The sequence below is a fragment of the Brachycentrus maculatus genome, unplaced genomic scaffold, assembly GCF_059751285.1.
Source record: "Brachycentrus maculatus isolate JH-2025_06_01 unplaced genomic scaffold, ASM5975128v1 h1tg000199l, whole genome shotgun sequence".
Classification (NCBI taxonomy): Eukaryota; Metazoa; Arthropoda; class Insecta; order Trichoptera; family Brachycentridae; genus Brachycentrus; species Brachycentrus maculatus.
Genome location: NW_028280950.1, coordinates 618119 through 645480, shown reverse-complemented (window position 1 = coordinate 645480; position 27362 = coordinate 618119). Strand labels below are relative to the sequence as shown.

Below are 27362 nucleotides of genomic sequence, written 5' to 3'. Positions count from 1 at the left end.
CTCTTATCACGCATTACGTGAAACCACTTTAGTCTTCAGTCATTAGTATTTCCTACCGAGTTCCATGACTTCTGAAATATTCAAATGATCGTTTCATTGATTTGGCTTATATGTGAGCACATACAAATTATCTCTATAGTATGCGCAAAGTAGAAATATGTGTGTGTGTATAGAGCAGACAAAAGCTTTTAAACTAGAAACTGCAATCAAGGTTCGCACGGTTCGCTTTGACCGAACTTTAAGGTCATTTCTATCATCACTCATATAAGTTTGAATTATGTAATTAGGCAGCAGTTAATGAGAAAACAGCACATATGGTATTTTAACATACAAATACAGTATATCCCACATATAACGTTGAAATCGGTACTGTATTATGGGAGGGAACGTTATAGGGGGTAATTTTTTTAAACTTGTATTTAAATTTAACCGTTTTAGTGACATACTTTTTCGATATAACCATCCACAAGCGCTATCGCGCTCTTTGGCACTATACCAGTTAATAATGACTTAAATGACGAATGAAGTTAAAATGTTCAAATACAATTTCAAATATTACCCCAGCGGGATCTATCCCAACCTTATAGGGGGGTTTACTGTATTTCATTAATAGTATTCTAGCTAAAAGCATTAAAATAAACACAGATTTTTTGACGTTAAATTTATGTCATTAAAAAATAGAATGATGAAACCATTGATATACTTTATAAAATTGAACAACTTTTTTAACCACTTTTTTTATTATTAGTACACTTCAACCTACCGAAAAATAATTATCTGCGAAAAACATTCAAGAAAAGAACCAATGATATACGTTTATACGTCCATCTAATAATATAAACAATGATAAAACTTTGTATATGATACTGTTTATCGTTAAATTCAATCAAAAATATTGATTGCAAATTATGTATCTGTATCATACTCCGCTTAAGTGCGCAATATCTTATCAAAATATGTCACGCTATATTTTGTAAAATGCTTGAATATTATTTTGTTTTTAATACCCCCAGCAAACAAACAGGCAAACGTACTTAACCTTTGAATTCAGATTAAATTTTATCTATTATAATTTTCCTTTAATTATAGATTGCGAAATAAAAACAAAACTGTTTTTATTTTCGCAATCTATAAAGTAATCGTCAAGTAAACTTATTTTTGGAATTTAGTCGGATAATATTGGATTATTTTTTTACATTTGTCACGTGAGTACAGATTACTTTTATAATCTTTTACCTGTAAATTTTGTGTGAAAACATGCGTTTATTATCATTGATAAATAATAAAAATAATAATAATAAAAAACCGTTATCCGCACTCCAATGGTGCATAGGGCACTGTGTCATATAAACGCAGTGTTATCTTGATCGTTTACACATGAAGGAAAGGTGATCAGCCCTCCGCTCCAGGTACCAGTCCATGTTAATATTGAATAAATATTACAGTGAAAAAATCACTTATATTTATTTTACCCCCTTGGGAATCGAACCCGGGATCTCCAGAACGGTAGCCGAGCGTGCTGACCATTACACTACAATACACGACAATAAAAAATGCTATCGTATTATTTTTGTAAAAAAAGGAAAAAAAAACTTACTGCTCTAGAACTCCGTCACTTTTTTATATCCAACAAATTGTCATTATATCACCGAAAAATTCTGAAAAAAAATATTGTGAGAAAGACATAGATTTTTATTCAAACGAAAGATAAAAAAAAATACAGTACAAATTTAAGACATTGCTTAGGTTGTCGAATCGGTATTACAGCAGCACGTTGTGTCTCTATGTTTTTAGGATCTAATTAAGGCGTATGTACTGGTGGTAAAGTGTATTTACAGTAAATATGTTTTATAGTATATTTTGAATTTTATTTTAACAGGTTTGCATAAAAGCATTAGTGCTTTTATATTTTACAAGGCGCAAGATAATTTGTGCTTTACAAACTATATATAGATTGTTGAATATCTGTCTTGTACTAGCTTTTTCTTTTTCTGAGCAAGTCAATTCTCCAATATAAATCTATGCGGGTTATTTACCGAATGAGTTTAAGACATCAATAATATTATAATAGAAATCGATTACGTTAATTTAAACGTGACCTTGTCCGATATCGCATCACTAAAATAAAAGAAAACGTCAGTGTGTGCGAATAAATCGTGGATGCAAAATCAATAGTCGGTTTGTACAAGGTTCTGAGATCTGATGATTGTTTTTCCATTTCAATGATAGCTGAACAAAAGACGACACGCTACATACATAATGGGTATTTCATTGTTCTATATAAGTGGTTTATTAGAATAAAACGTAATGTCACGTGCATATTGAATGTGGCTTTTAATATTTTGATGTAATTTATTTATTATGTGGCCACTATAATGATAGAGAACCAACCTAGTGTTACTTATTCCTATATTTTATTATTATTTTTTATATCTTATGACCATATCATTTTATATCTTATGACCCAAGAATCAACAATAAATATGGAAGTCGAACACTGCAATATATCGTTCCGAACATTTTTAATTTGTTGCCGACGGATGTTAGAGGTCAAAATAAAAGATGGAACAAAGGCAAAATAAAGGAATGGGTAAATGATCAAGAGTTAATTTTATGAACATTGTAAAAAAGATTATATTGTTAATTTTTCTCCTTTTTTGTGTGTATATATTAGGTTAAAATGGTTAAAAAAACAATAAAAAAATGTATGCAAAAAGAACTCCACCGACAAGACACACAAGGTGGCTTGGTGGGTCTCTGCAAAATAACTTTTTATTTTTATTTTTAATATATGTTAAAAATTGTGATTAAAATGATGTAAAAAAAAAAAAAATAAAAATAAAAAATAAATAAATAAATAAAAAATATTCTTTAAGGTTTCTTCTAACCCTTATCCGCACCCAATGGTGTATAGGGCACTGCATCATATGAAAGCAGTGTTATCTTGATCGTTAAATACACGAAGGAAAGGTGATCAGCCTTCCGCTTCAGGTACCAGTCCAGGGTTATATTAAATAAATATTGGACTGAAAAATCACTAATATTTATTTTGACCCTCTTGGGAATCGAACCCAGGACCTCCAGCATGGTAGCCTAGCGTGCTGACCATTACACTACGGAGGCGGACAAAGGTTTCTTTAAGGTTATACCAATCAATACTAAAACACTGTTATTAATATTTATCAGTGGTTCATTCATCTCTCCTCAATATGCCCATTCACTTCTCTTATTTCGTTTGCCACAGATCCAAAAATTTCACAGTCATTTCAAGTTTTTCAATATTTTCATTCCGCTAGTTACTTAAAATAAATGTTTTTTTTTTTAATTTCAGGTAGCGAGATAAAACAAATTTACTTGTCACCTACATCCTTAGCATAAAACTTCTTCATCTCACAGAATCTTCTTTAATAAATCTTTTTATATCTGTGAGACATCTATAATCTGTGAGATATATTAATCTTTAATCAAATATTCGGGTTTTTAATTCACCATTTGTATTCTGACATCTTTTGACATAATCAATATATTACTGGTGTAAATAAGAAGTATAAAAAATGAGTTAAAAAACATGAGCATAATGATAAATTTTATACACTTAAGTGATCATTTAAGCAGTACGATAATTTACAGGCCCCGTAATATAACCAAAAGACTTGAAAATAAAATTTATTTATCTGTGTAAAATAATTAATATATATTTTTCCTAAGGGAAGTGAAATGAGTCTTAAGGAGTTTTTTGGTGGCTTGTTGTTATGTCTCATTACACATCTTGCCACGTATCGTGTGTAATGAGGCACACAGAGTTTAGAAGAAAACCCAGATGATTATATTTCCAAGAAACATAAATGTTTCAACAAAGCTTTGGCATCAATCCAAAGTTGAATTAATTCCTCTTAATCGTAGCCCCATCCTTTGCGCAAATGAATTTCATAAATAATATGCTAAAAAAACTTTATTTTAGAACACTTATATCTTATACATATATATATATATATATATATATATATATATATATATATATATATATATATATATATATATATATATATATATATATATATATATATATATATATATATATATATATATATATATATATATATATACAATATAATCATTGTCCGCCTCCGTAGTGTAATGGTCAGCACGTTTGGCTACCGTTCTGGAGGTCCCGGAAAATAAATATAAGTGATTTATTCAATATCACCCTAGACTGGTACCTGAAGTGGAGGGCTGATCACCTTTCTTTTATGTGTAAACGATCAAGATAACGCAGTGCCCTATACAACATTGGGGTGTGGATAAGGGTTTTATTATTATTATCATATAATGTAATCATAATTAATATCTAGATAATTATTACAGATTTCCACTAATTTTACACCTAATTCATTCACTAACCGGATGTTTGATGGTTTATCCAATAAAGTTTAAAATGATGTTAATAAAACTCACGTTATTTTAATAATTTTGAGAAAAACAATGTACGATAGTTGCTATGGTGAATGTACTTCTAAATTTTTAAAATCACTTCCTAATTTATTTATCGGACATTGACCGCTGAACTAAGTAAACTCGTTTAGATATTTCAATACCATGATAAAATAATATAGGTAGCAAAATATAACAATTGTTTTTTCCATATATTATGGAAATTATTGTTTATTGCATTGTATTTAAATTATCTTTGTGATCACAATATAGTGATTACAATGTGTGAAAGTGAATATTGATTGATTGATATAAATTTTAATTTATTTCGTTATTGATAACGATTTATTCGTTGCTAGGAGCAATATATGCTATGCAAACAAAATATTGTTTAATGATTATTTAATCAAAATACACAGATTTTTCTCAGTCATAGAAAGTACATCACATATGTTTGGTATATACTTATTGAACGTATTATTTTTAAATACAAGTGACATAAAAAGGTTATAAAAAATATAAATTGAAAATATTGTGTTATGGAAAACAATATGCAAAATGACGAAAAAAACTCAAAAAATGACAAATAAACAATACAAGTAGGTCACTTATTGAATCTAAAAAGTTTTAGAGTACTTGGAAAATTGATATTTTATTTAAACACGTGTGTAGTACACAATAACAATGGAAATGGGTGCAAAGATTACTATGAAAGTATGAACTCGAAAGTATGAAATAGGGGGAAAACCCTTTTCCGCACTCCAATGGTGCATAGGGCACTGCGTCATATAAACGCAGTGTTATCTTGATCTTTTACACATGAAGGAAAGGTGATCAGCCCTCTGTTTCAGGTACCAGACTAGGGTAATATTGAATAAATATTGCAGTGAAAAAATCACTTATATTTATTTTACCCCCCTTGGGAATCGAACCCGGGACCTCCAGAACGGTAGCCGAGCGTGCTGACCATTACACTACGGAGGCGGACAAAAATATAAGACTTACTTAAACGTAACCTTAAAGTAAGCTTAAGATTTTTGTAAGTAGAGGAATGTGCCTGCGTGAAGATTGTAAGAGTGCCATATCAAGTGCTAAATATTAAAAAAAAGGTATATTGAAGATATCTGAGAGGTTTCATCAAATGACGTAATAAAATCTTTCAATTTATGAAATCTGAAAAAATGTGGAGGTAAAATAGAAGGAGATAACCGAAACGATGGAGAATGCGTGAACACTTTATAAGTGAAAGTTTCTGACAACAACAGGCATTGTTGAGTTCATCACAAAGACCAAAGCTCCTTTTCAAACTCTTTACGAATACCTACATTGGAATACTAGGAACACATTACCAAGCTACATTTTACAAAAATTAACCAGGAAGGACGAAAATAAAAAGGACATGCGTAAAATGATTGTCAAATCCCGTAGATTCAATTAATTCAAATAGGACTTACATAAAATTGAAAACATTACGAGTTTTCATAGTATCTACTGAACGATGAAAGGTGACAGTCTGGTATCAATTTAAAACAGTTTCAGTTTCATAAACATGACTTTTTTCTATGAATTTGCTTTAAATATGTTATCATGTTTTATTGGATCCTATCCAAAATTTATTGGCACAGTTGGTGGGAAAATTGGTTAAAAACAGCTTTTTTTGAGGGGGTCATAAATAAACGGTTGGTATATTTTAAAACAATTTCATCATTTTCTATCTCACTTTTCCTTTTATACACGGAATAGGAGTTCTGAAAATAGAGTGATAAGCATTTTGTATGGAACAAAATCTTGAGAAACCAAATATTCAATGAGTATGTGAAGAGAATTAATTGCTACCTCTGTTAGAGGACCGAAGGACCTAACTAACAACAGTGACCTTATTAAAATGAAATTCATAATTTAAATTTTTTTTTATTGTAATTAAATAATAATGACCGATATCGCTGCATAAGATAATATTAGCAAGTACCCACAAAATATTATTGAAATTTACTATTGCAATAAATGATGTATTTAAAAAAATTGTAGGTACCTATAGTACTTGATATTCCCCGTCAAAAATTAATTCATTTATCACTTTGATATGGAACCTCTGCTTGGATCTTTAAGATTCATCACGATATCAAATTTGATATTTTTAAAAATATAAATTCTGTCTCGGTAGCAAAGTGCCGACAGTACTCATAAATCACATGAAATTATAGTATTTTCAACTTAAATTATAAATCCGCTAAGTAGGTATAGGCTGTAAGAACTCTAAGAAGGGCCATGATAAGCGGTGTTGCACAAGCTGTAGTAGCTAGATTTCAGAGATACTTGGACGCAGGGGCGTGCATTCCATATAGGCAGAAAAGCAGTGCCTATCCTATTTACCCGCGTGATATATAAAAACGCAACTAGTACCTGCCCATATCTTACTAAGTAGTACCTAGCTTACCTTACTACCTACCTCTACTGCCTACCCTAATTAATTCTCTATGCTCGCCAATATAAAGGTAATTAATAAATGAAATAAAAAACGAACTTCAGGTAATATTGACGTTATGTCTGTAATACGAACAAGCGTAAAGTGCATTCTTAGTGGAAATCGATTTCTTTTTTTGGGATTCATAAAATCCGCTTTACAGCTTCTTGTGGTTTGATATAACGGTTACACTTTATAACCGAGAAGCTCACGATCAAACAACAGAGGTTGGTCAATCACTTTTCCCATTGGTTCTAGTTGATTGCGTGCAACTAAAACCAATACATTACAAAAATTCAATTCCTTAAGGGCAGTGTATAATTGATATTATTATCAAATAATTTATCGATTCCCATCCAGCAGACTTTACAGCGATATTATATATGATAAAATAACAGTTCTAAATGGATTATGTATGAACAATATTTTGATTGATTAAAAAAGAAACGTGAAAAAAATGTTCTTTAATTTTTCATTCAAATATCTGATTTCATATGTATACAGCGATTATAATATAATAATATTTCGAAACGAATTTCATTTAACATATTCACTAATACTTAAGTAAGAACCTACCTAGACATTACGTATTACAAAAAAATAGGTTCTAATGAGTTATTAACATATTTGGGTATATCTATATATTATTATAATAGTTAAAGTTAACAAGGTTAAACTTTTTTTTTTGAAAATCTGTATGTAAAGAAAAATAGAGTATAAATACTGACCATATAAAAAAAAATGCGTAATTTTCCTTATTTCGTTCCAAAGTTTAGTTTATATTACTGAAATATTGTAAAAAAGTCTTTAAAAGGTTGAAGAGTTTTTATGGTAACGTGAGAGCTATCACGTATAAATATTTAAATGAGAATTTTATTACATAGTAAACGTATTTAAATATGATATGTGTAGCTTGAGCAAGTCCATATCATAATTTTATCGGTCTTCATTCGAGAATTTCAATAAACTCTTTAGGTGGGATAGATTTAAAGATGACAATTTAAATATCTGATGTTACGTTATTATAAATATTTATAAAAGTAACATAAATTATAATATCACACAGTTTTAAAAGAGTTTTTTATATTTAAAATATATTTTTAGTACTCTACAATTTCAAACATTGCATATAAAAAAGGGATTAAAGTAAAACTTTATTTAAAACAAACAAAATAAAATAAATATTAGACAAAGGATATCAATTTATAATTTCATATTATTTTTTGTCATCTCAACATATATAGATGAAGAAGAATATGGAAGTCTGGGTTATTTGGGAGTATTTACGGGACGTACGACAGTCATAGACTGGATCACTTTAAATAGTGCAACATTTACTTATTCTACCCATGATTGAAACCACACTACTCAAATTTAAGAATTTATTTGTATATGGTTCAATTTCGAAACATAGTGCTTGAATTACTAAAATTTCACTAAAGACATAAATTTTATCATTTGTATGTGAGGTTCTAATCTTTATAATAATTACATACATGAGGAACGCTAGAAAGCATCCTTTTCATTTTATAATTTAAGTTTTATAATAATAATAATAATAATATTTTGGATAATTTATATACTGTATTTTCGTAAAATTCTACCTAAAGGGTGTTTATATAATAATTTGACCAATTAATTATTTACAACATTTTGAGTATGTCCAAATACTTGTGTACAAATTTGGATTATCTCCAATTACAGGAGTTATTTTTCATATTATTTTCTTACATTTTATGTTGTTATTTTTATAGCAATACAAACTTTTTGTTTTTTCAAAGTGTTTTGGTTGTTATTGTTATCGTATATGAATAATTGTATTATTATTTTATAAGATTATCAATTATGATACAAACCAGTAATCTACCATTAATAATGCTAATAATCTTGCCCCCCAGAGGTCAGATAAAACAATGAATATTGGATATCAATCAAAACATTTTATTTATTAATCTGTATTGCTGGGAACCATGATTATGATATTAATTGGAAAAATTTATCTTACGCAATAATACTACTGAAAACAAACTCAACTATCTTTTTAAGGTATTATGATTAGTGTGTCCTATAAATGTAATTGATCGTTTTATAAAATGTTTTATTGAAGTAAATTAGAGTATTATTGAAGTAATTATTGAAGTGCGTTAGAGTACCTATTGAATATCCCAACGTAGCTTGTAAGTTGTTAACTGTTTCTAAATAATCTACATAATGCTTACCATATTTAAACTATTTAGATTTTTTTTTGAACTAAGTTTTAATTATTCAATTCATTTTGTTATACATTAAATACAAATGGTGTATAACAAAAATATAAAGTAATTAATGTTTGTTATATATTATATGTTTCAGTATACCAAATTTTAAACACCTTAAATATTCTATACATTAATGAGAAAATATATCTATTTTTATTAAGTTTTTTTTATTTATCAATTTATTGTTTACATATTTTATGGTACAAATATTCATATACTTTACAGTATTTTTAAATAACGAGTTACCTCTCCTATATAGCGTACTGCTCGAATTTAGGCAGGAATTTCATTGCAATCTTTATTTATAACGAAATTTCATTGATTGGGTAGAGTAATTAGTATTCATAAAATTTATCCTTAGTTATATTAAAGTAATAATAAAATAGTAGGAATAAGTAAAAGACAAAAAAGACGCGGAATTACTTATAAACAAAAAATACAGTAACAGTAATCTAGTTAGATACATAAATTCTAATGATTGAATTCCCTTTGAATATCTTTTTAACTAATCATAATTATTCTCCATCCTCATTTCTCCTAGTAAATAATTAAATTGTGTTAGTAAGTACTAAGTAGAATCTACTTTGTCCAAAAACGCAAAAATAAACTACTACAATAAAAATGTCCCTTACTGTGTTTTGAGTTTGGACAGCCGTGCTGACCCCCAATACTTGCTTAAAATTAAAAGAAATCACTTTCTTACACATCCAAGAATTGTTACCTCATACTCTGTAAAGTTGTAGAGTATGATATGATTAGGTATATTCAAGGATAATTATCAGCCTTCGGAATATCAATTAAAAAATATAATAATGACGAACCAAAGTATAATAACTAATAAATTGATAAATCATTTAGCAATCCATAATTCTATAATCAATGCACCAAATAAAAAAAAATAAATTAAGGACAAGATAGATATACACATATATATATATATATATATATATATATATATATATATATATATATATATATATATATATATATATATATATATATATATATATATATATATATATATATATATATATATATATATATATATATATATATATATATATATATATATATATATATATATATATATATATATATATATATATATATATATATATATATATCTAGAGGCCCAAAATATTGAGAAAATCATAATATTTACTTTCTGCTGATAATAAATCATGTGATAGAATCTAATTAACCTTCATAAAGTTTACTAAAACAATAAACGATCAAGGACATGAAAGGTGTAGCTCATCTGGGGGTAATATTTTTATTTACGTTATATAATTTACGTGTTACGACAGAAGGGTTTCCTGCACCTGGTAATAGAGGGATTGATCGAGGGAACAAACGCCAAAGAACCAGCCGCGAATATCTTTGCGACTTGTACGAGGATATGGGCTGTTCAACGTATGAGGAGCTGATGAGGGTGGCGCATGATAGACTGGGATAGTGAAGGAGGTGTCATTTATTACTTCAAACCAATCTACAAGATTGAGACCACAGACAAATATACTCGTATTTAAAAAAAAAACATATTTTAAAAATGGCAACGTCCGTTGAAATACAATTAGATGCTCTTTTAAAGAAACAACATCCACGTCAACTTTATTTATCATATCGATCAATAAACATTATTATTATTATATTAAACCATATCCGCTCCCTAGGTGGAGCATATGAAATCCACAAACTGTCTCCAGTCCTTTCTGTCGGCTGCCAGCTCCCTTGCATCCTCCCAAGTTAGATCCGCGTCCCGAAGTTCTGACGAGAACTGCCGACGACTGGGCGGTGCGAACCTGATGCCTTGTAAAAGAGACAAGCTTGATTAAGGCTCTCAGGAGGCATGCGGAGTACATGGCCAAGCCAACTGAATCGCCTTTTCTTGACGACAGTTGTGATTAAGATTTGCTGCGTCCTACGCCTTATCTCTTCAAAAATAAACATTCTTCGATAAACATTAGGTCATTTTAAAAGTAAAATGGTCAAACTTTTAATAAACAGTATAAAAACAACATGTATATTGACTAACTTCTTTGTGCACAGCAAATTGTACTTGAATTTTTAAAACAAAGAATGTCCTTGATTTAATGTTATACTTATGTGAGGAAAATTTCATCACTTTCTTGTTTATTGCGGCCGTTGAGTCCAGTGCAACATTAACAAATTAATAAAACGCGATGGAAAGTATGTCTAGGTTAGCTTTTTCTGAATATATTCTCGTACCTGGCTACCACGTTTTGTCAACTACGCGCCATCATAAACATTGCGTAATGTCTTGGTCAAATAAACTGGCGTACAGTTGACACACCTCCAAAGAAGACATCTATATACGGCATATTAAAAGTAATGTACTGTGAATGTTTTTTTTTACTTGTGAAAAAAATAAATCAATAACCCACTTTCTCAGTAGTAGCTGGCTTTACACGTTCGCGTATTACCGCTTGATTAATGTTGTGTAGCGAGATAAAACGCATTAAAGAGCGCAGTTTGTGAGTTATTTTTTTTTAATAAAAAAAAACAGATTTTTCAGGAGATCTTTTTTAAAGTTTAAAAATATAATACAATGTATTAAAAATAAATATCAAGCCACTTATTGAACTTTTTACTGTGCAGCAGATCTTTTGAGGTAAAACTTAAGGATTTTTTCTCTTTGAAAAATATTTAGTACATTAAAAAAAAAATTAAACAATACCTTTTCTTAAAAACAACATTTTCTGCCTTGTAGCGGGTAAATATTAAGCTAAAAATATGCCTCTTTTGCTGGGATATATGTAGTACATTTTCTGGGCATTCCGAAAACATGCACAACTGAAAATTTACGATTTTTGATATATGACGTTCTTGAAAGGAGTGAGCGACATGTTCGCCCGCGAAACGAGGAGTGGGCATGCCACTTGACAAAACGCACATTCCGCTATCATACCCAAAACTTCAGAAGTTCACTCTTTCGTCCGCCAATTCACAAACGTTTATCGCGCGATAAAGCGCGTACGTGTATAGGGAGCAGATAAAAGTTACAAAAAAGGCAATAAAAAACTAGTACTTCGAAAATTCAATTAAATTAATTGTACTTATCACAAAATATATATTGGGCATTTATAAGTAAAAAGAGTTTAAAAATATTATTTGTATTTATTTACGAGGTGCTACAAAAATAACAAAATATAAAATATCTTTACCGACATTTTTAATGTATCAAATTTACTTGATTTATTTATTTATTTCTTAAATAAACAAGAACATATATTTAATCTGCATTTCGGCTCTTAAGGCATTACCTGTGTTGAGCCGAAATACTTATATGCTAAAGCATGGGTCGGCAACCTGCGGCCCGCGGGCCGCATGCGGCCCGCGAGACATCTTGGTGCGGCCCGCGAGATTCTCGCCGCAACGCACATGACGGACGATATTATACACAATCGAGTGAAAGGAAGCGAGAAAGGGAGCGAAGGGAATCTCATTGATTTTAATAATACAATAAATGTCGTTAAAATATACACTTAGCGTTTTATTTTTAAAACTAAAATATTTGTACATAAATATTGTATGTATACCTACTGCAAGTGCGGCCCGCACTGATCCCCATGAAAAATATTTGGCCCTTTTACAACAAAAGGTTGCCGACCCATGTGCTAAAGTACAAGAAAAAGTAACGTGAAGTGAACAATTTAATACAATACAATATCATATACATATAATTTCAATTTGATGAGTAAATCATACATTTAAAATTTAATGAGGAAACGAAAACAATTAGTTTTATAAAACTAAAATATTCCTTTTTATCAACCACAATTAATTGTGGTTTGTTAAAAGAAATACATATTTCTTTTTATTCTTTATTTTTCCGTGTAATTAAATATTGTTGCCACCTGTATGCGCATAACGTATATAGTTAAGTATGCACCTCTCGATCATCGGTGTGCTTTTTACTTAACCCTCAAACAGAAACGATCATTTCGTCATTTTCCTAATGAATCCGTTACGTCATTTTGTTTTGCTTAGAACCAAATAGTCCTTAAATATTCAAAATCGTATTTAGATTCCTTAATGCGAAAAAGATATGAACGAGTATGAATAATTCATGGAATTAACCAATAAAAATATTATAAATAGTTATCGTAAGGGGAATAAATAATTTGATACCTGCTAATCGTATTTGGATATTTGAAAAATGTCTCGGGTTATGGTCCCGTGGTTAGTGTTGCAGACTCTTAAGTCAGAGGTTTTCTTAAGTCATTTCTCGGTTCGAGCCCACTCTACCACAATTTGATACCTATTTCTAATAATGAGCCGCTTAGGCCCACAGAAATAGTGTGAAATTGAAGTATTTTTGTAAATAACAAAAAACACAAATATTTATTTAAAAAAAGGTGTGTTTGCATTCATAGTACATAGGTACAACAACTATGGTATATGCGTATTGGGCAAATTCCCGATTGGTGTTTAAGAGCTGATTTTTAATTTAACAAAAAAACTTGACGTAGAGTTATTGTGTCCCCAAAACATCCATATTGTCAGCTGTCACCTTTCGTAACGTATCATTTTTTTTCATCTCATATTGGTCAGGAAACGAAAATAGTAAATAAATAGTTGATAATGGATGATCGTCCTATTGTTAAAATATATGCTATGGCTAAATCTGTTTTGTTTAATTATTTCATTTTATTTTTAATCATTAGATATTTTTAGCAAATAGCCCATACTTTTCATATCGTATCATTTTTTTCTTATTTCATATTAGTCAGAAATCAAAAATAGTAAATTAATAGTTGATAATGGATGATTATACCATTATTATAACAATCACTATGGTGAAATCGATTTTCAAACGAAATGTTAACAATTCGACAGTCCTATCATAGAACATCGGCTCCCGAAGTAGACTGGGCATTCAACGTTGACCCATCTGACAGAAAACTCCAATCTTGGGATCCAACTCTTAGCTGTCTTAGTGATAAGAGGACATAAATATTGGTATTTATCAAATTTATCACTTCCTATTTTTTTTTACTTCATGCATAGGTACAGTGGCGAGGGCCTACTCAGTATTCGCTCGCGACCCACGTCAAAGTTTGAGAAACTATATTTTCTTGCAAATAGAGCATAGAAAAAATCTCAAGTAGGTAATTATTGCGTGTTAAAAATTCGTTAAATATAACTAGTTTTATTACTTTTTTAAAGTGTATACCTATGAATAAGTCATATATTATTTATATATGATGATCTGTTTATTACATACCCGATTGCATATATTGCTTGATTACTGTTGTTTTACACTTTTTTGTGCATTTAAGTAATTTTTTTAACACCGGTCCAATGTCGAATCTCATTCAACATTTTTATCATCATTAGTGTTATCAAGTTAAAATGCAAGCTCACATTTTTTTAGTCGTATTTATTACGACAATATGTTAGGCAGAGGACAAATGAATTTTTGGCCATTGTAATGTATAATTGTCTACCTGGATTTTAAGAATATTTTTTTGAGGACTAGAAAAGGTTAAACATTGTGATAAACATGAAAGTGATTGTTATAAATCTTTTCTGTATTTAAAAAAAATTCTGTGATCCTTATCTGTGAGGACCTGGTGATAAACTGCTTGCGTTGCAATTTTTTAAAAGTTTATAATTTGTACGTGTTATTTTTACTATGTATTTTATTAAATAAGTTAAAAAATCACAATATTAAAATCTTTATTTTTTATTTAAGCATTATTATACTAAGCAATGGTAAAATACTATAAATAATTATAATTTTAAATGGATGAAGGTAGGATGAAGAGAATGAGAATACGTTTAATACATTTTTATATGAATTGTTTCTTTAATTGTCAAACATTCAATATGTTCACGGAATACGCGCACATAGCAGGAAATGGAATCTTTCATGAATATAATTTGCATTGGGCATAATGATATTTTATAATTATTAATTGATTTATTCAACTACATATAGAATGAAAATGGAACCTACTAAGTCGTAGTTCTAATTCGGAGATTCGACAAAGCATTATCGCAATATTATAATTTAATTTTGCCGTTTGGTGTCGATAACGTGATTAGCAGTAATAAAAACATGTTAATTTTGTGATTTAACTATGCCCAACGTTTATAACGGCAATGAATGTAGAATTTTTAATGTCGTAGTGATGGGCAAGGTTTGTCTCTATTTCGAACTTTACCGCGCAATTGATGAACCAATGTCATATAATATTGTTTCTCCAGAGTCGGATATAGCGTATTTGTGCCCTGGGTAGTCAAAAATAATTATCAAAAAGTCTAATACTCATAAAAAGGGGCACAAAAAAGTAATGAAAATAACAAATCTATTGTACAAATAAGATATAACATTCCGTAAAGTGAAACTTTTAAAATAACTAAAGTAAATTTACGATTAAGATGAAGAAAACATTAACATTTTTCTATTTAAAATATTACAATTATTATGTTTCAATGTTAAATTAAATACAGATTTTTAGAGTCTACTAAGACGATTTTTTACTAACATTAAAATTAAATCATGAAAACCATTTTACCTTGTTAGGGCATTATCAAGGTGAAACCACTATCACGATTTTTTGTTGTGTTTAAAAAATAAATATAACTTAGTAGACCCTACAAATCAGTGTTTGATTTTTTATTTTAACAAAAATTATGGAGTTCTACAAATTAAAAGCCAAATCAATATTTTTTTTTTACCTATTTATGTAGATATGTAAAACCAGCCGCGTATTCAAATACAACGATGTGTCAAAATTTCTAAGCACTTGAATCGGTGAATAACTTTAGGAGATTTCAGATTTTGAAGAAGTGATTTGAATACATTATACCTTACATATATTTAGCTACACAGATCTTGAATTATTTCATATATTTTATTTTATTTTATTGCATGTTTTCTTCATGCGGTTATTCTGAAAGGCCTGCCTTTCAGAATAACCGCTTGAAGAAATCGCCACAGTCGCTCTACTCTCGTGGCGGCTCTGCAATTGTTTCGCATTCTAACCACGTCTTATCAACACTTTACGGAATTTATACTACGAGTTTGTCATACCTGTAATATTGTTTTCGAAAGTACCTACCTTGGTTACACTACGCATCACTTATAAGACACTATGAAACTTTCGTACGAAATTCGTTTCAGGGTTGTTAGATTTAAGATTCGTAACCATGGGAATCTATGGACCGGTATGGTCAACAACGCAAATGTGCTCCAAAGAACAAGAGCAGGGAGACAGTTGCTGACTGATATCAAGGTCTGGAAGGTGTCCTATCTGGAGCATGTGCTAAGACTAAAGAAGTACGAGCTATTGCACCTAATCATAAAAGGCAAAATAGAGGATCGACAAGGTGTGGGCAGAAGGCAGATCTCCTGGCTCAGGAATATACGAGATTGGACGGGGATCAGGACCGTCGAGGTGCTGTTTAGAGCTACCCATGGCAAAGACAATTACTAATTAAAGATAGTCGACGTCAGAGGGACCTGTCATGACACGAACAAAAGAGTAGAACCATGGGAACCTTTTTTGTAAATCAAAGTATTAAAAATGACAGTTAATATTTCCCGTTTAGACATAATGCATAAGAGGGCTGTATAGTATCGTAAAAAGGTATGCATTTCAAACAAATTTAATGACGTTTCGATGAATTTCAACAACTGTTATGGGTAAATCTTGATCCCTAACATCCAGCATCCATCGCACTAATATGAGATTGACCAGAGTGATTTTACTGTTGCAGGGTTTTTGTTATTTATATATATATATATATATATATATATATATATATATATATATATATATATATATATATATATATATATATATAAATAAGAAATAAAAATAAATAAGAAATATGTATTTAAATTCGAAAATAAAAATAAAGGTTTTATGATAATGTTTGCAAAAATTCTGCTGGCAAAATGTGAGAGAATAACCAAGGTCTTATTTATTTATATATATATATATATATATATATATATATATATATATATATATATATATATATATATATATATATATATATATATATATATATATATATATATATATATATATATATATATATATATATATATATAAATAATAAATAAGAATTAAAAATAAATAAGAAATATGTATTTAAATTCGAAAATAAAAATAAAGGTTTTATGATAATGTTTGCAAAAATTCTGCTGGCAAAATGTGAGAGAAAACCAAGGTTGACCTCTTTTAAGTCCGGGTAACACCTTTTGAATGTTAAAAATGTATAGTTTACAGTGGTAAAAAAAAACAGTATTATTAAAAAAAAAAAACCAAATGAAATTACCAGCTGCGCGGTGGTACAACTGGTAGTGGGTCTAGGGAGGATTCTATAATAATTTACACGTAATATATTATTCAGATAAATTTTATGAAGATAACTGATAATTGAGACTAGTATTTGAAACCTGTTTGAAATGGCGTGCAGAATGTTAACTAATGAAATACATAGTCGTATGTTTTGAAGTAATTCTGAATAACGACACCACTAAACCGTATTTGTCTCGAAACATTGGGACAAAGGCTACCTTTAGCCAAATAGTATTATGGTTAGGATAAATACTCTAATTTTTCAGAAATTCAGGCTAAATTGATTTAATCACTATAAATGCTACTGTTTTTTTTAATAAATAAATGTTCACTTCATTTTAAGCTTTTTCTTATTTTTAAAGGCCCTTTGAGTTAAAAATAACTGCGAAAAACTTTTTTTATTAGTTGTTCTAAAGCAAAACATCCCGGTTTTAACATTCGTGATTTATATATTATAACTTACATAGTAGAATATTTTAATATATTTATATATATATATATATATATATATATATATATATATATATATATATATATATATATATATATATATATATATATATATATATATATATATATACATATATATTTATAAATATATATTTTTTTTAAATATGTAAAAAAATAATAATAATTATCCTCGCCGAAAAAGTTTTTTAAAAGTAGTATTTTCATGGTATAAAAATAAGTTATTTATGGTAATTGAATAATATTAAAATATAAATTCAGTAGTGGCAACACCTAGAAGGGAATCATAAATTAGTGTATCAATTTATGAATCTGGTACATGATTTTATTGGCTGCATTTTTTATTATTATCCATTTGTTGTAAATCTATATTGGTATATTCTATAGCGTTTAAAAATACATTGGTTCACAAACATTGTAAAATTAAATATATTCAAAACGTTGCTTTATATTTTCTTTTTCCTTTTTCCACTTAACCAGACTTTACCCACAGCAACACTTGGCCGGGCACAGTATTATCATACACTTGTTGTACATATCACAGAATAAGATACAAATATAATACTTAGGTAATTCTATGGTAATTGAATGTTTTATTCATGTTTCAATTTAATCCCCGACTAGCCGAAACAATAGCTAAAAATATATCACTTCCTTCGCGTTAACCGTTAGTTACAATAAACTAGATATTAAACAACTAGGTCTCGGTGACCTGAAAAATTTGGTGCGCGACCTTAACATACGTGAATTATCGTGGCAAGGTCGCGCCCTACTTCATGCAGGGATTACATTACGTATATTTATAGCTAAATTATATATTCTCCACTATCATATACATATATTCATAGTTACGAGTAAATATTGGTTATTTAATAGATTCTTTTGAGGAGATTATATATAGTTTTTAACAATTTTATAGGTATTTATAAAAAAAATTACCTCTTTCAAAAAAGCTTGGGTACCTACTTTTTTAATTTTTTAATGTATTTTTTATACTCATATCCCAGGACACATAAATGAAACAAAAATGTTAATTAATATGTTTTGACACTTTCTTATTTTATGTTCGATATCAAAATGAAGAATTTTATATAATAAATCAACACAAAGTAAGCCACATAAAATAAAAAAGATATTCAGTTAAAAATGACGCCTGAAAAATATAATAGCAAGTAAAGAATGTATGTGATTTTAATGAAAACTCTACTTTTATCAAAAATTGATCAAAATCATACTAAAATTTTGGTGGGAATGCTCTACTTTACAGAAAAAATATAAGAACGATTAAATATCATCAAATTTTAAATGTGGTGTAGTTTTAAGTGTAGATGTTTCTTAAATAATTAACCTGTAATGTGCTGAGTTGGATTAGATTTGGATAGATTAGTGCTTAATTCACTAACACAGCTTAACAATTCCTAATTTTTTTATATTAGTTTTGTAGTCGAACCACAAGAGATATTGTATTGATAAGTGTTCAATAAATAATATTTGCAGTTCTCAAAAAAAAATATCCTTAGTACAAGTAACTATTAATCTTTGAAGGGATGGGTAATGATATAAATACCCACAAAGTTATGACTAAAGCAAGTCGTGCGGCGAAAGTGTGGGGAAGTTTGAAGGTCTCAGTGGCTAGACGCTATACTTATTCTAAAAATCAATAAAAGGTATTCATCTGCGATGAAACGACAGGTGTTCATGAACTGCGGTTCAATATTTCTAGTACGTATGACTTTCTCCATCCCTTAAAATTTAGGGGACTTTAAATAAATTCATATACCATATACAAACACACATTTATATATATATATATATATATATAAATACATATATATATGTATATATATATATATATATATATATATATATATATATATATATATATATATATATATATATATATATATATATATATATATATATATATATATATGTATATATATATATAAATATATACATATGTATAAATATATATATATATATATATATATATATATATATATATATATATATATATATATATATATCTACATAAATATATATGTATGTATATATATATATATATATATATATATATATATATATATATATATATATATATATATATATATATATATATATATATATATATATATATATATATATATATATATATATATATATATATATATATATATATATATATATATATATATATATATATATAAATATATATATATATATATATATATATATATATATATATATATATATATATATATATATATATATATATATATATATATATATATATATATATATATATATATGAAAAATTATTTTGTTAAAAGAAACAATCTCGTTGAACTACGAAATATAGAATCATACAAATTATATTTATATTATGAATTCGGTTTTTACGAGTATTTTCTAGGTGCAAGATAATTAGTGGTGTATAAAGTTTCAAACTACAATTGAGATATAGTTTATATGTACTATGTATACTATAAACCATATCTCGTTTGCATCGTCTCTGTCTTGTACTAGCTTTTTATAAGTAAGTAAATAATTTTTCCAATATAAACATCTGCTGGTTATTTGTCGAAAGAGTTTAAGACATCAATAATACAAAGTACAATAAAAATAAATATATGTTATTTTTTTGACATCTCAAAAATATGAAAATAATCATCAAGCAATATGAAAATTCATCAAAATAATATGAAAATAACTCCTGTAATTGGATATGATCCAGATTTTGTGAACGAGTATTTGGAGACACTCAAAATGTTTTAAATAAATATATGTATTTAAATATATTTTCACTGAACAATTCTAATTCAAAGAAGTCTATTTTTGCATTAAGCTGTGAAATAAAACTTTATGTAAGAGGTTCAACTAACGAAAAACATTTTTACGCACGCAATAACGTTACGAATGTAAATATTCTATAGTACTTGCAGTTATTGATTTTCAATTTGGTAGGGGTGGCACTTTATTGATTGGAAATGGTTTCAAAAATAGAAATAAGAGTGGTATTTCCATAATTCAAGGACCCTATAAGTAGTATAGTTACCTAACTAAAATTGTTTTATTTTAGAAATATTTTATTTTAAGGTATATCATTAGATTGAGGAAGTGTTATTTGTACCTAAATAACACGAAAAATAAATTATAAGCATGTTAAAAATAATTTTTTATAAGTGTTTTTGTGCTTTTCTGAACAAAAAATTTGAATTTCGTTTTTCAAATATTATTAGTTGCCATAATGAAAGATTGTAATATTTCGTATATTAAAAGCATTGATAACTTTGTTGTATGGTTATAAAACTCTCCTTATCATTCATTCATATTTTAAAACACTCTCATTATCATTTATTGTATTACACAAATTGAACAATGAATGATAAGGAGTGTTTTAAAAGGTTGTTACTTAATATCATATATAAAACCTTATGCATATAAATATCGTGTCAAGATAAGAAATTTTTTAAAAAAATATGCGGATAAAAGTTTTCTTTTTGAATATTTATTTTTCGCCCTATTTACATAATATATTTGTCATTAGTATTAAACGAGTTATTATGTGTATATCTATATACATTTATATTTATATATATATATATATATATATATATATATATATATATATATATATATATATATATATATATATATATATATATATATATATGTATATATATATACATATATATATATATATATATATATATATATATATATATATATATATATATATATATATATATATATATATATAAATATATATATATATATATATATATATATATATATATATATATATATATATATATATATATATGTGTAATAAAATACCTAGGTACCTACCTATACATTTTATTAAGAACTTACAAATAGTACCTACATAAAACAGTTCTACCACCAGATGTCGCATGCGTCGCACAGAATAAAATAAAAGACATCCGATAGAAAAAATATAGTATTGTTAACTGTCAGAATCAGAAAGATATAAAAATTATTGTAAAGATTAATTAAGAATAAACTTTTACTGTCGTTTCTTTGATTACAAAGCAACACATTGTTTATTTTATTATTATACACCCACTTCACATATTATTTACACCCAATTTACAAAGAAAATTATTACCACGTTTTATATATATATATATATATATATATATATATATATATATATATATATATATATATATATATATATATATATATATATATATATATATATATATATATATATATATATATATATATATATATATATATATATATATATATATATATATATATATATATACATTTTCACGTTTGCAGTAAGTATGAAATTAATGCAGTTTATTCTAGTACTCAAACCTTCGAGACAAACCTTCGTATTATTTTTCATGAAGAAAATTTTAAGAGCGACTTATGATATTAGGTGATAAAATATGAAATAGTCGAGTTAAATTAGTAATAAGGAATTGCTCCATGACTATGTTAGAAGATTTCCTTGTACCATGGTACACCTTACAAAGGAATCACTACATTATCACTGAATATCACTGGTCGCCTTACGCCCCATAGTTTTATGTCATGTGCGTGATAATTAAGAGCTCATCAATCAATAATGCTGTGCTGTATCCGTAATTTTTATTTATTTATTTACTATTATTATTATTACTAGATATACCGGCAACGCGTTGCTGTGGCTGTGGCTTAGTTTGGTTAGTTGGAAAAGAAAGATAACATAAAGCACACATTAGTATAAATAATATTTTTGATTAACGTGATATTCATAATTCTTTATTTTGTACTGGACGTCCCGGGTTCGTTTTCCAGGGGGGCGGGGCAAAAAATATAAGTGATTGTTTCACTCTAATATTTATTCAATATCACTTTGGAGTGGTACTTGAAGGAGGGTGATATTTAGTATACTCTAAAAAATATATGATTTATTTTGGACCTTAGTTTGCAAATGCCAAAACAAGGTGAACAATTGTCATAAATTTTATTTTTATGTGTTTTAAATATAAAAAAAATACAATTTAGTACACTCTAAAAATCAGTGTTTATAATTTGCTTATAACTTGCAGAGGGCTAATCATCTTTCCTTCATGTGTTAAAGATCATGATAAAACTGTGTTTATGTGTAACATACATTATAATTTTTGCTATGTTTATTTTATTTTAATCATGTTCGAATACCATGGATTGTATTCCCGAAGTATACGTCCCAAAGTTTCCATTTGCTTTTTTATAAAAATGAATTATTTATGTAAAATGATTTATTAATAGTGAGAATAGTGAAATAAGGAAGGAATGCAAAGCTGAGATAAGCATTATCGATAAAATTAAGAAAGGTGTGTTGAGATGGTTTGGACATGTAGAACGAATGAGTGAGGAAAGAACGGTAAAACAAATTTATGAGGCGAATGTAAGTGGAAAAAACAGCAGAGGAAGACCGGGCAAAAACATGGCACAATCAGGTATGCCAAATACTTGAAAGTGGTCAGGTAAGGAGTCGTAACAATCGGCGGGTATGTATGAGGAGATGCATGAACGTGGAAGAGGCGAAGAATGTTTGCAAAGACAGAGTGGTGTGGAATTCTATTCTCTCTGCCTACCCCTGCGGGGAAGCGGCGTGATGGATAGTTAATTAGTTAGCTAGTAAATTATGAATGGATTGTTTGTTTAGTAATTCGTTTATATAACAAGTGCCAGTTGTTGATCACGGTCATTTGTACTTATCATTTGGTAGGAGGGCGTAGGTGACAACTCTAATGAAGTTTTGTAGCGATTGTTACATTGTTACTAATCAGCTTATTAACTGATGAATCGTATCATGCACACTTATATGTGAACCGTATCGAAGTCAGGCCACTGGCGTATCTATAAATATTTTTGTTTAGTTGACTTGAATTAAGATTGAATAATATTATGGGCCAGATAGAGCACTCGATGGATCAAAATTTAATAAAATACAAAGTAAAAGAATATTGGGTTTTAATTTTAATTTTAATTTAATATGCAGTTTTGTTAAGAAGCATTAAAATATTACTTTTGACATCTCATCAAAGATGAAGAAGAATATGGGAGTCTGGGCATTAACAGGGCTGACGACCCCGTGAATGCCCAGACTTCCATATTCTTCTTCATCTTTGATGAGATGTCAAAAAACAATATGAAAATAACTCCTGTAATTGGAGATAATCGAGATTTTGTAAATAAGTATTTAGACACACTCAAAACGTTGCAAAGCATTAAAATATTTTGTCATCTTAACAAAGGTAAGGAAGGTCTAGGTATTTTTTTGTAGATGGGAGCTGCATTTATTATTGAACTTGCTTATTATGTACAAGGTTTAAAGATCATTAAGTGGATTTTTGTTTGTTTCAACTAAAATAAAAATGTTTTATTTTAATCTGTGTTGGGAACAGGAGGAATAATCTAGTATGGGCCAATCAGGAACTTTTCAGCATTTGCTCATTGCTGGGACGAAAACACGTAAACTCCTCAGGAAAAACCGGACTTTTGACAATCGTCAACAGACTTTCTGTTTCACTTCATAGAAGAGGGTTCGGCATTTTGTGTCCTAGCTTGGTTTATGGTACCAATGTCACTCACTATTTTTATCATGAATGATTCTACACTAGTTTTATCATGTATCATCCATGATAGTATGGTTATTTACCTGGCATACGACCTCTCATAGGCTGGTTTTACTTTATATACATATTGTATTGACTATACTACCCATGAAAGACATTAACCCTATAAATGCCCAGACATCCATATTCTTATTCACCTATTTTAAGATGTTAGTATAAATAGCTCCTAAGTGGAGAAACCCAGATTTGTGAAGAAGGATTTGGACGCACTCAAAATTTTGTGTTTAAAATATTTCGTTTGCTTTCTTATTTAATTAAATTTATTTTTAAATATCACAAATGAAAACAGATTCTATTTAACTCATCCCAAAAATAACAGATTTTTTTAAATGAAGTTTTCCTGATCTTTATTGAATGGATAAACACATTCTAATTTTGAAGGTCCTATTTTGTGTGGATAAATAATGTTTTAATAATCCCAGATAGGTACTATGTAGATTTTGCATTGAATATAAATTGGGTTTTTCTTTGTTTTTTTTTCTGAATCTTTCAGAAAGTGCACAAAATAATCCTATTTTTAAAACTTGAACGCAATAATATCGGAAGAGGGGCACAAGTCTGTGATACATGTTACAGATTTGTGCCCCTCTTCCATGTCACCAGAGATATTTCATTGTACCTAATTTGAAAGGTATTTATTTGCACACGTACAAGATTTTTATAGCAGAAATTCGTCGGGGTTGGTGCCCTTCAGAGGTCTACCGAGAATAGTCAAGGTTACCTGAAATCTAATTAAAACTCAAAACCAACTAACCATTACGCCACTTCCCCGCAGGGGTAGGCAGAGAGAATAGAACGCCACACCAATCTGTATTTGCAAAAAGTCTTCGCCTCTTCCACATTCATGCATATCCTCATACACACCCACCGATTATTTCGACTCCTGACCCGGCTGCTTTTAAGTTTTTGACATGCTTGATCGTGCCAAGTTTTTCTTCCGTTTTCCTTTTTTCTTATTTTTTCAACTACATTCGCCTCATCGATTTGTTTTACCGTTCTTTCCTCACTTATTCGTCCCACATGTCCAAATCATTTCAACACACCCTTCTAAATTTTATCGATAATGCTTATCTCAGCCTTGCATTCTTTTCTTATTTCGTCATTCAAACATCTATTTATTTTTAGGCACATTTTTGGTTGAATGGCCATGTCAATAAACAGAATTGCCGAATTTGGAGTGGAGAAAACCCAGACGCCTTTCGAAATGCCCTTACATCCATTAAAAGTCACTCTTTGGTGTGTTTTATGAGCAGGTAGAATCATTTGCCCATATTTTTAAAAAGTGATACCGTTCAGAATGTTACGGTCAATGGAGAGCGCCATAGAACCATGATTATTGACTTCTTCGTAGCTCATTTGAATGACATTGATGTGACAGAGCTGTGGTTTCAACAAGATGGCGCAACACGCCACACGGCAGGTGCCACCATCAATTTAAAAAAAAAAACCTATATTATAATTCCCGCTATTAACGGTATGTCATTAAAAATCAAGTACGAAATAACTACTTAATTATTTTTAATATGTACATGGGCAGGGCCAAATAATACATTTATATATACTTAAACGAATACAATTCTGAATAGTTGTAACAACCAATATCTATAATAATCGTTAAACGAATAGGAAATACAAGGAAGTATTTAATAATCTCGAATATTTTGATGTTCTTAGTAAGTGTCTGATAATAAAAATGTATATATTTGCATACGCAGTGTCAATCGTCAAATTAATTTGGCGGACATGATTTCGAAATTGCGAAAAATACTTCCTTCAATTTCCGCTAGTTGGCGCTCTTGACCTTGCGGCGGGAAGTGGAATCGGGTGTTCTATTTCTGAGTTGTTCGCGCGTAATGTTAGGGCGTGGGCGAAGGAAAGTTTAATTCGGAGTTTATGTGTACCACGCAAAGCACACGGGCTGCAGGTGGCATTGGCTATCATAAAATTGTATAATTTACGCAAGTACTCGTATTTCTTATCGAACCCTGTAATTACTGGTATCGTAGATGATTTATATTTGTATGCCATGGTGCTATATTTCCGGATGTAAATGACATGATTAAGATTTTGCTAAACAGAGTGTTTTTTTCTTCAATTTCCTTTATTATTTGTACGCTGCTTATGCAGGGTACAAATAATAAAATGAAATATTTAAATATACAAGGTAAATTTATAAAAAAAAAGATTGCTTCATATTTTCTACAGTGTTACATTTTCAAAGACATATTGTTTAGAAAATTAAAAAAAAAAGTTAAAGCAATGCAGTTAGGCCGCTGTACTCTATCGTATTTTGGCTCTACACACACACACACACATTTCACAAAAGGAAAGAAAATAGAGAGTCAGAAGAGTGCAGTTTAAAATAGAGTGATAAAGATATCGTTCACCTCAAGATTATGTATAACTAGTTGTAATCAGCCACGCGTTGAAAGTTGCCAAAATTTACTACAAAACTACAATAATAATGCAAGAAATCTTTGGAAATGGTGTTAATTTATCTAACTACATCGTTTCAAGCTCTCCGAGATCGACAACTGTACGTGTGATGATGAGACACCTCAAGATGTCCCTCACCTGTTGATGCTTTGCCCCCATTTCATTTTTCGAGACAACAGCTGGAGGCGTGTTGCAGAAGCCTGGGTGAGGACATATCCGACATCGGATCCGTGTTAGTTCATAAAGAACTATCACGAGAGGTTGTATCATAGATGTAAAAATAATAAAAGACATTGGTACCTACCATAAACAACGCCAAACC

At 28.8% G+C, this 27362-nt stretch overlaps 1 long non-coding RNA gene across 1 annotated transcript; it reads right to left on the bottom strand.

Annotated features, from left to right (window-relative positions):
* Positions 1 to 27362, bottom strand: LOC148307389 (uncharacterized). The gene is made up of 3 exons (XR_015837850.1): positions 27345 to 27362; positions 1598 to 1658; positions 1 to 71 (listed from the first exon to the last, which is right to left on the bottom strand). It is a non-coding gene; the product is annotated as an uncharacterized LOC148307389 (long non-coding RNA).